Genomic DNA, 12,699 nt, shown 5'->3' on the forward strand with positions numbered 1-12,699 from the left:
CCCTATTCCACCCCTGGAATAGGCTATATAGTTAAAAACTGCTAGCAAAACTATTTGCCACTGAAGGCAAAATGGGAACTGGGAACAGGCTCCAGCTGTTCTTTTGCCTCACTGCTGTCTAGCTCCCTCTCTACCTCCAACGCAGAGCCCTCATCTGAGCTTTCCTCAACCCCCAGGACTGGCCCATGTTCCTCCCAACTTCCTCATGGTCCGACTCTACTTTCAGCTCTGCTGGCCGCCAGTGGGCCACAACAGGAGAATGCTACAATAGCCATAATTTTTCCATCATAGACTTCATGTTGATCACTCTAGAAATAGACTGGTAGGCAATCAATTAGCCTGATCGGTGGGACTCCTTTATATTTCATAAGATGATTCAAGCATTTGCTGCACAAATTGCCTCATAATTCTATTTAAGCATTAAAAGTCGAACCAGTATGGTTGCAAAATGATTTATGCCCCCTCCCAAAAGCTCAGAAATTTCTAATATAATATGATCAGTATTCCACTGTTTTGAACACCCATTCACATGCGTGCCCTTCCATCTTCACCCCATCCAATATTTTATTCTAGCAGGCAACTGTGATACCAATATCTTAACAATCATTGATACAATGCTTGGTTGTACACTTTAAACTTCCAATTCTAGCAATCAATCTTTCTGCACAGTTCAGCTATTGTTATAAAGTATTTATGCATAGTGTAATGTGGGCACAAATTATTATAGTGATAACATCACATTTCCTGTATTTATAAATGTTAAGTGTAATGTATTTCAGAGTCTAAAATTTAGATGAAATCAATTCATCTAAAACCCAAATCGATGGGAGCTAGGAAGTGGGAGTTCTTCTGAAATTTCTCAGTAGCAACGAAGTCTTTCTAGCCATTCACCAGCTAAGGGAGGAGATATCTTTGAGAGAATTTTTAGAATCTCACCTGCTATACAGGTAGTCCCCGACCTACAACAGTTCATTTAGTGACTGTTAAGATACAGCAGCACTGAAAAGAGTGACTTATGAACATTTTCCACACTTACCATCATTGCAGCATGCCACATAATCAAAATTCAGACGCTCAGCCACTGACTCATATTTATGACAGTTGCAGTATCCCAGGGTCATGTGATCCTCTTTTGTGACCTTCAGACAAGCAAAATCAATAGAGGAGCCAGATACACTTAAGAACCCTGTTACTAATTTAACAACTGCAAGAGATTCTTTAGCAAGAAAGGACGTAAAATAAAGCTAAACTCACTTAATGAATGTCTCACTTAGCAACAGAAATTTTGAGCTCAATTCTGGTCCTAAGTCAAGGACTATTTTTATCAATATTTGCCCCATCTCCATTTTTTTCTCCTTCTCCACTTCTTCTTTCAACTTGAACAAAGCAATCTGACAGTAACAGGGGCTGTTGTCCTCAAACACAGAAAATAGCATCATAGAATCATAGGGCTGAAAGGGACCTTGGAGGTCTTCTAGACCAACCCTCTACTCAAGACAACACAGTATTATGGTTGCCCAGTCTGCTCTTGAAAACCTCCAGTATACATATAAACAAAATGTTCACTTGCCCTTTGCTATTGTAGAAGCTCCAGCACTCATTAGAAAACCTGCATAGAAAAGAAAGCACCACTTTGAGAGCTTAATGCATGGGTGTCAAACTCGCAAGTCACGTTGTCATCATGTGATGTATTGTGTCTTTTTTTCCCCCATCGCTAAACCGAGGGTGGGCATGCCCAGCGTGTGACACATCCAGCCTACACCCCGCGGGTTTGACACCCTGGTCTAGTGGTACCAAACTCTGGATCTATTTTGGCTGATCCTCCTCAAAGCCCATCACCACCATCTTTGACAGCAATTACTGAAGGTTGCTGGCATACTTCCACCTGTTATGTTGAGACTGTACCACTGAAATGGTAGCGGGAGCCATAATATAGCCTTAGAATAGAATTGTAGCAATAGCACAGACTTATATACTGCTTCACAGTGCTTTACATCCCACTCTAAGCGGTTTACAGAGTTAGAAAGAGGAGGGGGTCAACCTATTTTCCAAAGCATATGAAGGCCAGATAAGGAACAATGGATGAAAACTGATCAAGGAGAGATTCAACCTAGAAATAAGGAGGGGGGGGGGATTCTGACAGTGAGAACAATCAATCAATGGAACAGCTGAAGTTGTGGGAGCTTCAGCTTTTAGCAAGAGACTGGACTGTCATCAGTCAGTCTGTCTATTGCCCCCAACAAACTGGGTTCTCATTTTACCGACCTCAGAAGGATGGAAGGCTGAGTCAACCTTGGGCCTATCAAATCGAACACCTGACAGTGATCAGAGTCACCCTGCAATACTGCATACTAATCACTGCGCCACCACGGCTCTTATGTACAAACACAGCTCATCCATACAAGTAGTTACAATCATAATGGAGCCTGAAATGATGGTGCTAAGTCATGGCAGTTAAGTGCATCACCACATGACCCCTCCCAACTTTGCAACCTTTTTAGGGCAATTATATTAAACAAATGCCACAGACGTTAAGCAAACCCATTTTCAACTAAGGGAGGGAGGGAGGGACGGAGGGAAGGACGGAGGATTTGCAGATGACACCAAGCTGGCAGGAATAGCCAACACTTCAGAAGACAGGCTTAAGATACAGAAGGATCTAGACAAACTTGAACATTGGGCAATATCTAATAAAATGAAATTCAGTGGTGAAGAGAGTAAGGTTCTACATTTAGGCAACAAAAACGAAATGCACAGGTACAGTATAGGTGGTACCTTGCTCAACAGTAGTAACTGTGAGAGGGATCTTGGGGTCCTAGTGGACAACCATTTAAATATGAGCCAGCACTGTGCAGCAGCTGCCAAAAAAGCCAACACAGTTCTAGGCTGCATAAACAGAGGGATAGAATCAAGATCACATGAAGTGTTAATACCACTTTATAATGCCTTGGTAAGGCCACACTTGGAATACTGCATCCAGTTTTGGTCGCCACGATGTAGAAAAGATGTGGAGACTCTAGAAAGAATGCATAGAAGAGTGCAACAAAGATGATTAGGGGACTGGAGGCTAAAACATATGAAGAACGGTTGCAGGAACTGGGTATGTCTAGTTTAATAGAAAGAAGGACTAGGGGAGACATGATAGCAGTCTTCCAATATCTCAGGGGTTGCCACAAAGAAGAGGGAGTCAAACTATTCTCCAAGGCACATGAGGGTAGAACAAAAAGCAATGGGTGGAAACTAATCAAGGAGAGAAGCAACTTAGAACTGAGGAGAAATTTCCTGACAGTTAGAACAATTAATCAGTGGAACAGCTTGCCTCCAGAAATTGTGAATGTCCCAACACTGGAAGTCTTTAAGAAGATGTTGGATAGCCATTTGTCTGGAACGGTTTAGGGTTTCCTGGCTAGGCAGGGGGTTGGACTAGAAGACTTCCAAGGTTCTATCTATTTATCTATCTTATCTTATCTTATCTTATCTTATCTTATCTATCTATCATCTATCTATCATCTATCTATCTATCTATCTATCTATCTATCTATCTATCTATCTATCCAAACATACATATATACATACATACATACATGCGCACGCATACACACACACACACACACACACACATTAAAAAATCAATAAGCAACATATGGACCTGGAGGAAAATCCATTCACAAGCACAAAATGTGGAAATACAGGCACTCCTCAACTTATGACCCATTGGAAGCAGAGTTTCCATTGTTAAGCAAGGCGGCTGTTAAGTGAGTCACACCTGATTTTACAAACTTTTCTGGCCAGGGATATTAAACAAATCATTGCAGTTGTTAAGCAAATGGCCATATGGTCATTAAGCTAATCTGATTTCCCCCATTGACTTTGATTGTTGGAAGCTGGCTGGGAAGGTTGCAAAATCGTGATCACATGACCAGGGAGGGCGCTGCAACTATTGTGAATCCATGCCAGTTGCCCAGTGCTTGATTTTTGATCATGTGACTGTGGGGATGCTGCAAAATGGAAAGACCAATCGTATGTCCTTTTTATCAATGCCTTGTAACTTCGAACCGTCACTAAATGAATGGTTGTAAATCAAGGATTACCTGCATCCTTCCCAGCTGCTGTCTTGACTTCAGAACCGCCATGAATTCAGGATAGCATCAGTAGCTACCTCTTTTCTCTTGAATGAACGATGGCTTATTCCTGGAATAAATGCCTCCTTCTATATCACAAATCGCAGAGATCCATCAACCCACAGAGCACCATTAAATGGGACACCTGCTTGGTCCCACTAGGTTCTTTCTTAATTAAGCTCAAGAATTTCCCTGCTTTCATTATAAAAAAGAAACTATTGGCTGAGTGCCAGCTGTCTTGCCAGCTGCATCACTGTCCATTTTGGACAGTTTTCAAGCAACCCTGTTACTCATGATTATAACTATTTCTGACAAGATTTTAATCCTTCAAAATCTGTGCAGATTTAAACTGTGGGATATTTTTCCGTCCCATACCATTATCTATTTCCACCTGCTAACATCACAGTTGAATTTCCCTGAAACATTCTTCCCACGAATGCCAAGTAGAGTTGGCTCAAAAATATTTAGGAAATCTTCCAGCTAATTGTGCTTCCCTCCCCACTCCATCCCAGAAATTGTTTTCAGAGCTTCATTCTTTTCAGAAAATTATGGGTCGAGGGTGTGGGGGGGAGAACTCTCCCACATTTCTACTACAGATGAAAATCTAAATAGCATTTAGTCTCAGAACTGTCCAACTTGCCCAATATTGTATTTAAATTTAGTGTTCATTTTTTTTATTCTTTCTCATAAATGCATGAACTGGAACATTTTCTGATTAGAAATAAGGGCTAGGAAAGGGGGGTGGGATTGAAGTAGCATTCCATTTCTAAACTGTGGACTGACCTGGATAATCAGGTCTTCTGCAGTATGCAAAAGCTCTTGATTTGGAAACCAGGTATCTCACTGAGGCAGAGAAATACGTTTTGCACAAAGCACATCTAGGCATAGGCCCACTTCTGAAAGATAACACCGCTCCTCAAAACAGATTCCAGACAACCTACAAACATCAAGGATAAGCCAGACCGTGACATTCATTCATAATACAGCTTATTTCTTTGGTCACAACATGTTATGTGAGCAGAGGAGCCATGTTTTCTTAAGCCAGGCTTAGAACTAAGCATGTTATAGGAATCCAGGCGTTTAATTTTAACCATTCTCCACCAAGGCTACAGAGAAGAGGGCTTGGAAAGCAGGCAAGATTCTCTAGTACTTCCTGAGGAAAGTACACAATACACGAGTATCTCTGTCCAATTCCCATGTGCATATCCAGCACAGTCTTGCTAACAAAGGAAAGCAAGGATGGATATCAGTGATGGGATTCAAAAAATTTTAGTACCGGTTCTGGGGGCATGGCTTAGTGGGCACAGCATGGCTTGGTGGGTGTGGCTTGGTGGGCAGGGCTTGGTGGGCACAGCAGGGGAAGGATATGGTAAAATCTCCATTCCCTTCCCACTCCAGGGGAAGGATCAGAGGTGAGTTCCTACTGGTTCAGACTGGTTCAGCCAAGTAGGTAGTGACTCGGTCACCCACACACCTGAACCAGTTCTACTGTTGGCAGTGCCATCTTGATTTTTGGTACTGCACATGCAAAAGATTTTGCCCATTAAATCTGCAGTAATGCTGGTAGTAACCCACCCCTAGGAAGGATAATGTAAAATCTCCATTTCCTCCCAATCAGCTGGGACTTGAAAGGCAGAGAATAGATGGGGGCAGGGCCAGTCAGAGGTGGTATTTATCGGTTCACCAAACTACTCAAAATTTCCACTACCGATTCTCCATGATTGGTCAGAACCTGGTGAATACCAACTCTGATGGGTATGCATGGAAGGGTTGAAGAAACATCTTTAAGCTATAGAGATTTTCAGAGGTTGAAGTTAAGTGGCAGGTGACAACACCTAGCAAAGCTAGAGTTCAACAACCTATCAGAACCTATCCCAAGGGTGAAGATAGATAGATAGATAGATAGATAGATAGATAGATAGATAGATAGATGGATGGATGGATGGATGGATGGATGGATGGATGGATGGATGGATGGATGGATGGATGGATGGATGGATGGATGGATGGATGGCAGGCAAACTACTTCCAGAGTATGGCCTTCAAAAACCCAATGTGACCATCACATGCTCCCAAGGAACCAAGCTGCATTTCAATGGGGGTTTAATTTAAATCAAATTGCCCTTAGTATTTATCAGAAGGATGCAGGCAAAAAAAAAATCTGTGTTGGTGGAGTATCATTTATCTTCCCAATCTATCAAATTTGGCACTACAATTGCTCATGTGTGACTCAAATTGCAGGAGAGAAAATCAGAAGTCTAGAAAATTGCCTGCTTTCAATTATGCATGCACACAAGCACACAAGCACACACACACACACACACACACACACACACACATCTTTTTGTCACATCCTGCCTTAATCCTTTTGTTCTTGTATATGAAGCTTTTTACAGTTAGGCTGCTTATTACAATTGTTCAGGCAAGAGGCGAGTCCTACCTTCTAAGTTCTGTTGCTTCCATCTAAAATGTTACCTAATTCAGGACCAAGAGCATCTAAGACATAGGAAGCACAGGCTGCAAAAAAATAGCCCTTCTTCTAACCCAGAGTACCTTGAGATAAATCACTTGTTGGAAGCTAACTCCTTTCCCATGCTTTTCTAAAAGGAAGGGAACACTTTTCCAATAAGGCCTTCGTATCCAGGAACAAAGTCATTATCTGTTTCCTTGGGAAATGGTAGTATTTTCATCAGGAATTAGTAGTTAATGTCAAACCTTACTGGGAATCAAAGGCAATAAGCTGTCTTCACCCTCAAATATTTCCAAGCAAGGAAACCCAAGACAGATTTGCCATGTCAATCACTCTTTCCTTTGTCATTCAAGCAAGTCAGACCACAATTGGGCCCAACATTTCTGTTGCTAAGTGAAACATTTGAATTTTGCCCCATTTGGCAACCCTTCTTGCCACAACTGTTAAGTGAATCGCAGCAACGGTTACGTTAGTAACATGGTTGTTAAGTGAATCTGGTTTCCCCATTGACTTTGCTTGTCAGATGTTTGCAAAAGGTGATCGCATGACCCCAGGAGCCTGCAGCCATCATAAATATGTGTTCTGACCTAGGCTTCCTAAGAAAGCATAAATCACAACCCAAAAATGTTCCTGTAAAAAAATAGCCCTGTTACCAATCCCTCAAACAGAATAAATATTGATCTCTAGGGAAGAGAGCTATTATATCTATAAACGTCACTGCGGCCCTGTGCCTCATCTATAAAAATAAACATCTAGACTCTTCTTTTGATGTTTTCCTTGGTTATACAAGATTTTGGATATATTTTTTTCCTTGTGCAGCTACTTGGAACCTCCTCGAATGAAAACATCTACTATATCAACCGTATTCAACACAGCCTTATAAGGAAAGCTAAGGTGCCTATGACAATTCTGCAAGTGGAAAGCAACATAACCAGGGTTCACATAAATGTTATTCAGTGTATGACAGAGGTCGTCACTTGAACCAAACTCTTTCCTGATCTACCCAGTCTGAGCAAAGCTACCCCTTTATATTTACATTAGATAAGTCATGCCAAAACTTGAATCTGCTGGACGGATGAAATAAACTGTCTTAGAAAGGGGGGGTGCCTGACACAGGGCAAGCTGAATCAAGACCAACATCAGAAAGAAAACAGGGTCAAACAGTGCACATTCCCCTCCAAGATGAGTTAGAATGGAGCAGGCTGTTTTCAAAGTAGAGCAAAATGTCCAAAGTCCACAAAGAACCAACAGTAGCACCAATCAAAGCCAGAGATGTTTCACTTAGCTTGGAAGAAGCTCCAACTTGCCCCCTGCTTCCTTCCACATCTCAATCCCAATAAATCAGCCCTCTCCAAAGGAAGCAGATCACATCTCAGCCTTCAGCTCTGGGGAGACCCCCACAATCATTCTTGCCCACCCAGCTTGGTCTGCCCTTTTCATTTCCCAGTTGCACATACCAAAGGCCCAGAATCCAAGTGAGTGGATAATTTTAAAAAAATACTCCCTAACAAGGGAAATCCTAAAGTATCTTAAAGAATAGCCTAGAATATTATGAAAAAAAAACTGGAGAAAAGCAGTTAATAAAGCTCCAGGTCACAGATGGACATGCAGCAAAAATATTGTTCAAAAGGTGGGCCAAGCTGAAAGATCAAACACCCCAATGGACTGAAAGTTCCCACTGGACTTTCCTCTTCTTTCCCTGGGCCCAAAAAAGCAGATTTAAATTTAAATTTAAAATGTAGAGATCAAAGTAAACCGCTCCAAACTCGATTGCAGAAAATAATGTCTTCAGCAACAGAGTGGTCAATGCCTGGAATGCTCTACTTGACTCTGTTGTCACATCCTCAAACCCCCAAAGCTTTAACCTTAAGACTGTCTACCGTGGACCTCACCCCCCATTCCTAAGAGATCTGTAAGGGGTCGTGCATAAGCACACCAGCATGCCTACCACCCCTGTCCTACTGTTCCCATTTATTTGTACTCATTTCCTATGTATGTACGTATACCTGCTTATACATATATGTTTAAATGTTATATTCGTACTTATACTTGTTTTATTTTGCATGCTTGACAAACCAAAATAAAATAAATAAAAAATATTTTACCCTTCCCATCTCCTTTCAGAGCCACCCCCATTCCTTCTCTCTCCACTTTGGCTCTTGGCCTTCCTGATGTCCTGCCTGGATCAGGGTCTACATCTCTTCCTGCTCTCCCACCTTGTCTTCCCCGCCAGGTCTTTCTTTCATTCAAATCCATCCTGGCGAATGCATCCAAATTGATCGCCTCCGCAGCCTCTGGAGAACTTTCTGCCGCCCTCACCACAAGCTTTCCGAAGGCATTGGGAGGGGTGGGGGAGCCTAGGCTAACCTAATCCATGGCAGTGGAAGGGCCGAGGGGACAGCCATCCAAAAGCGATGCTCTATACACCCACACCCCCATCCTGGCTGCGGAGAAAAATCTGCGCAGGCAAAAAGGGGAAGCGAGGCGGGTTCCCCACGAAAAGGGGGTGGCGAAGTGACCCGGGGGGTCGTCCGACAAAACCCCAAGCAGCAGCTCGGACCCCTCGCAAAACGATTCCACACACACAGGTGAACCCACAGGCCTTCGCCCCCCGGATTTGCGCGCTAGAGAAAGGGAGAGTGCAAGTACAAAAAAAAAGAAAGAAAGAAAAGGGGAAAAAGCGGGTTTTATGCGCTTGCCCTCCGTGGGGACTCCCCGTCTAACGCGCCGGCACAGCCATCCTCTCCAAAGCCGGCCCTGGAGCTCCCCCAGCCTGCCAAAGCCGAAGTAGCAAGAAAACTCCAGAACCGTTTAAAGAGGGGGGGGTGCGGGACCTTGACGCCCCCACCCCTTCCATGTAGACGGCGCGGGGAGGGGCTTGTCCACAAAAAGGCTCCCTTCGCCTCTTTTACCGGGCCAAGAAATAACAGGGCAGGCGGCTGAATGTCGGCGATGGCGACACACTTTCTCGCCCGTCTTCCCTGAAGGCGGCCCGGTAGGGAAAAACCGCTTAAGACGCAGCGGCCACACCTGGCGGGGCCGGGGGCGCCTCTAGCTCCCCCCGACGCCTCTTGGGAGGACGGGGTGGGAAACCGCCTCACTTCGTTTCTCACCTCCGCTCCCATCGCGCCTCCCCCCTCCCCCCAAAAAGACGCCACCACCTTGGAAGATCCTTTCCCCGGAGAACCTTCCGCACCTCTCACCGCTCCGCCGACCCACCCAGCCCAACCCAGCCCTCCCGCCGGCAGCTGCGCTGGGGGGCTGCAATGCAGAAAGCAAAACGGAGCCGCCGGCCGGCACTTACCTGCTGCCTCCCGGGGAATCCGACCGCCCGGGGAGCTCCTTCTCCCACGGCCGCCTTCCACGTCCCTGCTCCAGTGCTTCGCTTAGCAGCAGCAGCAGCCGCATCCTAGAGGTAAGAGGCGCCGGTCAGCAATGTTCGGGTCAGGCCCGAAGCGCCTGGCTCGGTTCGAGCGCTCCAACCGCGTCGCCCGCCCCATGGAAAGCTTCAGGGGGCGGCGGCGGCGGGGAGTGAATCTGGCCGGGCGTGACCTTGCCCCACACCCGTCGGTGGTTCCTCCGCTCGCCCCGTTGCATCAAATCCCGCCGCGCTCCCACACGGGCACGATGCCGCCCGCTCTCTCTCCCCGGCCGCCGATCGGAGCTCCGCCGCGGAGTTCGAGCGCCTCCACCTCCCTCCCGGCTACCGCCGTTCACATCGCCGTCACGAGCGGCACAGGAGGAGCGATGGAGTCGGAGCCTCGGCCAGGCGCCGCTTTAACGAAGGCGGAGGCAGCAGCGGCGGCAGCAACGCAGCAACGCCCGGACGCTCCCCGCCCGTGTCTGGGCTGCTCCGACGCCCCTCGGCCGAGGTTCGCAACCCGCCGCAGCCAGCTCCATCCCCGGCGCCGCTGCCGCTGCTGCCGCTAATGCACGAGCGGGAAAAGGAGGTTGCCGCTGCCGCCTGACCGAAAGCCGCTCGGCTCGCTGCCGCATGAAGCTTTCCCGCGGCGGCGGCGGCGGCGACTCCTCCGCAGTCAGAAGCGCGCTCGAGTGGCGGAGACTGGAAGCGTCCAGCGCCGCCCGCCGGGGAAGGGCGGGATATCGAGGGGCGGGCAGGCGGAGGAGCGCCCGCCCGCTTGGGCCGGCCCTCGCTCCGCCTGGCCTCAAATAAAAACACCCGTGCCGGGGAGACGCGTCGCCACTTGGCGACAAGCGCCCAAGCTGGACGCGCCGAAGCGGCGCCCGGACACCAATGACGCCGGTGGGGGAGTGGGAGAGAAGGAGGAGGAGGGTGATGATGGCAACTAACCGGCCGGCTCCTACTTTCCTCTTCCGTCTCTGCCAGGCCGCTTCAGGGAAACTTTGCCTGGGGCAGCGTCTCACGTCCGCCTGGGAAGAGGCAGGGCGAAGCATTCCTGCGCGCTTCCCGGCTCCGCTTTGAGGCTGCTTCGAAGGAGACCGCCGCTTGACGTTTGGGGCTCCAGAAAGGGAACACGCGACGGGAAAGCGCGCCTGCTTAGTCGGGAGGGGTGGGCGGGGGGGAAGCAATCTCTGCTGGGACGCTGCTGCTGGCGAGTCAGGTCACCTAGCGCTGCTTTGGCCTGGAATCGTTTCCCCTTCTTCAGCCGCGGGACGGAAGAAGCTTGCTGTCCCCACGAGCTCGAAAGCAGCTTTCCCAAAGCCGCCCGGCATTTTCCGGGGGAGGGGAGGGCGGGCAGGTGGAAGCGCACAGTTGCACGTCGAAGTTTCCGCAGACGAAAGTGCGGTGAAGACGGTGAAGACGGTGGCGACAGCTATCTTTGGGGTTGCCTGTCGGGGTCGGCCCGCAATTTACCGGTTGTTTCTTCAACTAGGGATAGAGAAAGGTGGCAGCTTTAAATGCAAAGGGCGGGGGGGGGGGAGAGAAACGAGGCAATAACACTCTTTTGACTGTCCCTTTGTTGGTTTTGCAGTTCTGTGTGCCTGAAAGGAGATGGGAGTTCTAGTTTGATGGACAAACTAAAGGAGACCCCAGCAAGGAAGTGAAGATCCTGGGGTCTCAATTGAAAAATCCATTCATGCACAGTTCCAGTGGCGGCCTAGCTACTCTCCTCCAGCTGCATATAAGGATATAACAAAGCATTACCTACCTTGAAGAGCAATACTGCTTTCTGCTCAATATTACTTGTGAAATTCTCCTGATGGAAGATTTGATTCCCGTGGGAAGGGATTCTCATGGTCCTTTTGCAGCTTGAAATGCTTTGAAGGCTCTTTAATCATTATAAAAGAACCAAGGTCACTTTGCCAGTTGCATTCCTCATTATAGCTGTAACAAAAACAGAAGAAGCAAACAGAATGAAGAGGGGTGGGGGGAGAAGAATCAACAAGGCAGGATTGTGGGCTTCTCTTGGGGCCAGTTTGTGGATTAAGCCACCTGGTTTGAAGTGGCTGCCAGTTTCTCTGCAAGAAATTAAAACGATCCTCTTCTTAGCAAGAGAAGCTGGCAGCTTTCCTTCTGATAGTCTGTCCCTCTTCCACAAGGTCAGGTCTTTTTGTGCTGATGGCTGTGAAACATTTAGGAGCTGGAGATTGATTAGAGAGCACCAGCATGAACTATAAATCCCCGCACCCCAGCTGGACAGGCCATCGTTGGGATTGAATCAATAGCTGCTTCTTCAACATTTGGGGTGGTTTTTGTGCTGGCTTTGCTAATGCAGATGATAGTCTAGTTGGCACGGCTGGTCATGTGAGTAATCTCTGGGAAGTAGAGTTGATCCAAACTGAATAAGAGTCAGTCTGATGTCTCTGCAAAAAAGCAAACATGAGTTTTGGCTGCCTCAGTAGAATTACAATTCTACCTTGCTCTGCAACGGTCATAAAGAAGCCTATAAATATTACACTGTCCGATTCAGACAATCGGGTCACTGAGGACAATCAGAGAACTGGAAACACAGGCCTATGCCAGGAGTAGGCGAAGTAAAGCCCTGGTTCCTTTTATTAGACGTTCCACATTAACAACAAATTTTGAAAATTGACAGCAATATATATCACAGTAATATAAACTCTAACATTGGCTTAATGTCGTTTTAAAATAAAGGTAAAGATTTCCCTCGCACATATGTGCTA

At 46.9% G+C, this 12,699-nt stretch overlaps 1 protein-coding gene across 3 annotated transcripts in view; it reads right to left on the reverse strand.

Annotated features, from left to right (window-relative positions):
• LRFN5 (leucine rich repeat and fibronectin type III domain containing 5) overlaps positions 1-10,625 on the reverse strand; it is a 135,739-nt gene extending 125,114 nt beyond the window's left edge. For 2 of the 3 annotated variants that reach the window (XM_087729221.1, XM_087729223.1), the window contains exon 1: positions 9,896-10,625. The gene's annotated coding sequence lies outside the window, so the exon portion shown is untranslated. The remainder of the gene's footprint in view (positions 1-9,895) is intronic. The other variant, XM_087729227.1, reaches the window with a different exon arrangement.
• Between the last annotated feature and the right edge of the window lie 2,074 nt (positions 10,626-12,699).

Source organism: Thamnophis sirtalis, unplaced genomic scaffold (assembly GCF_051295495.1).
Source record: "Thamnophis sirtalis isolate CommonGarterSnake01/CBP01778 unplaced genomic scaffold, rThaSir2_p1.2 scaffold_1, whole genome shotgun sequence".
NCBI lineage: Eukaryota > Metazoa > Chordata > Lepidosauria > Squamata > Natricidae > Thamnophis > Thamnophis sirtalis.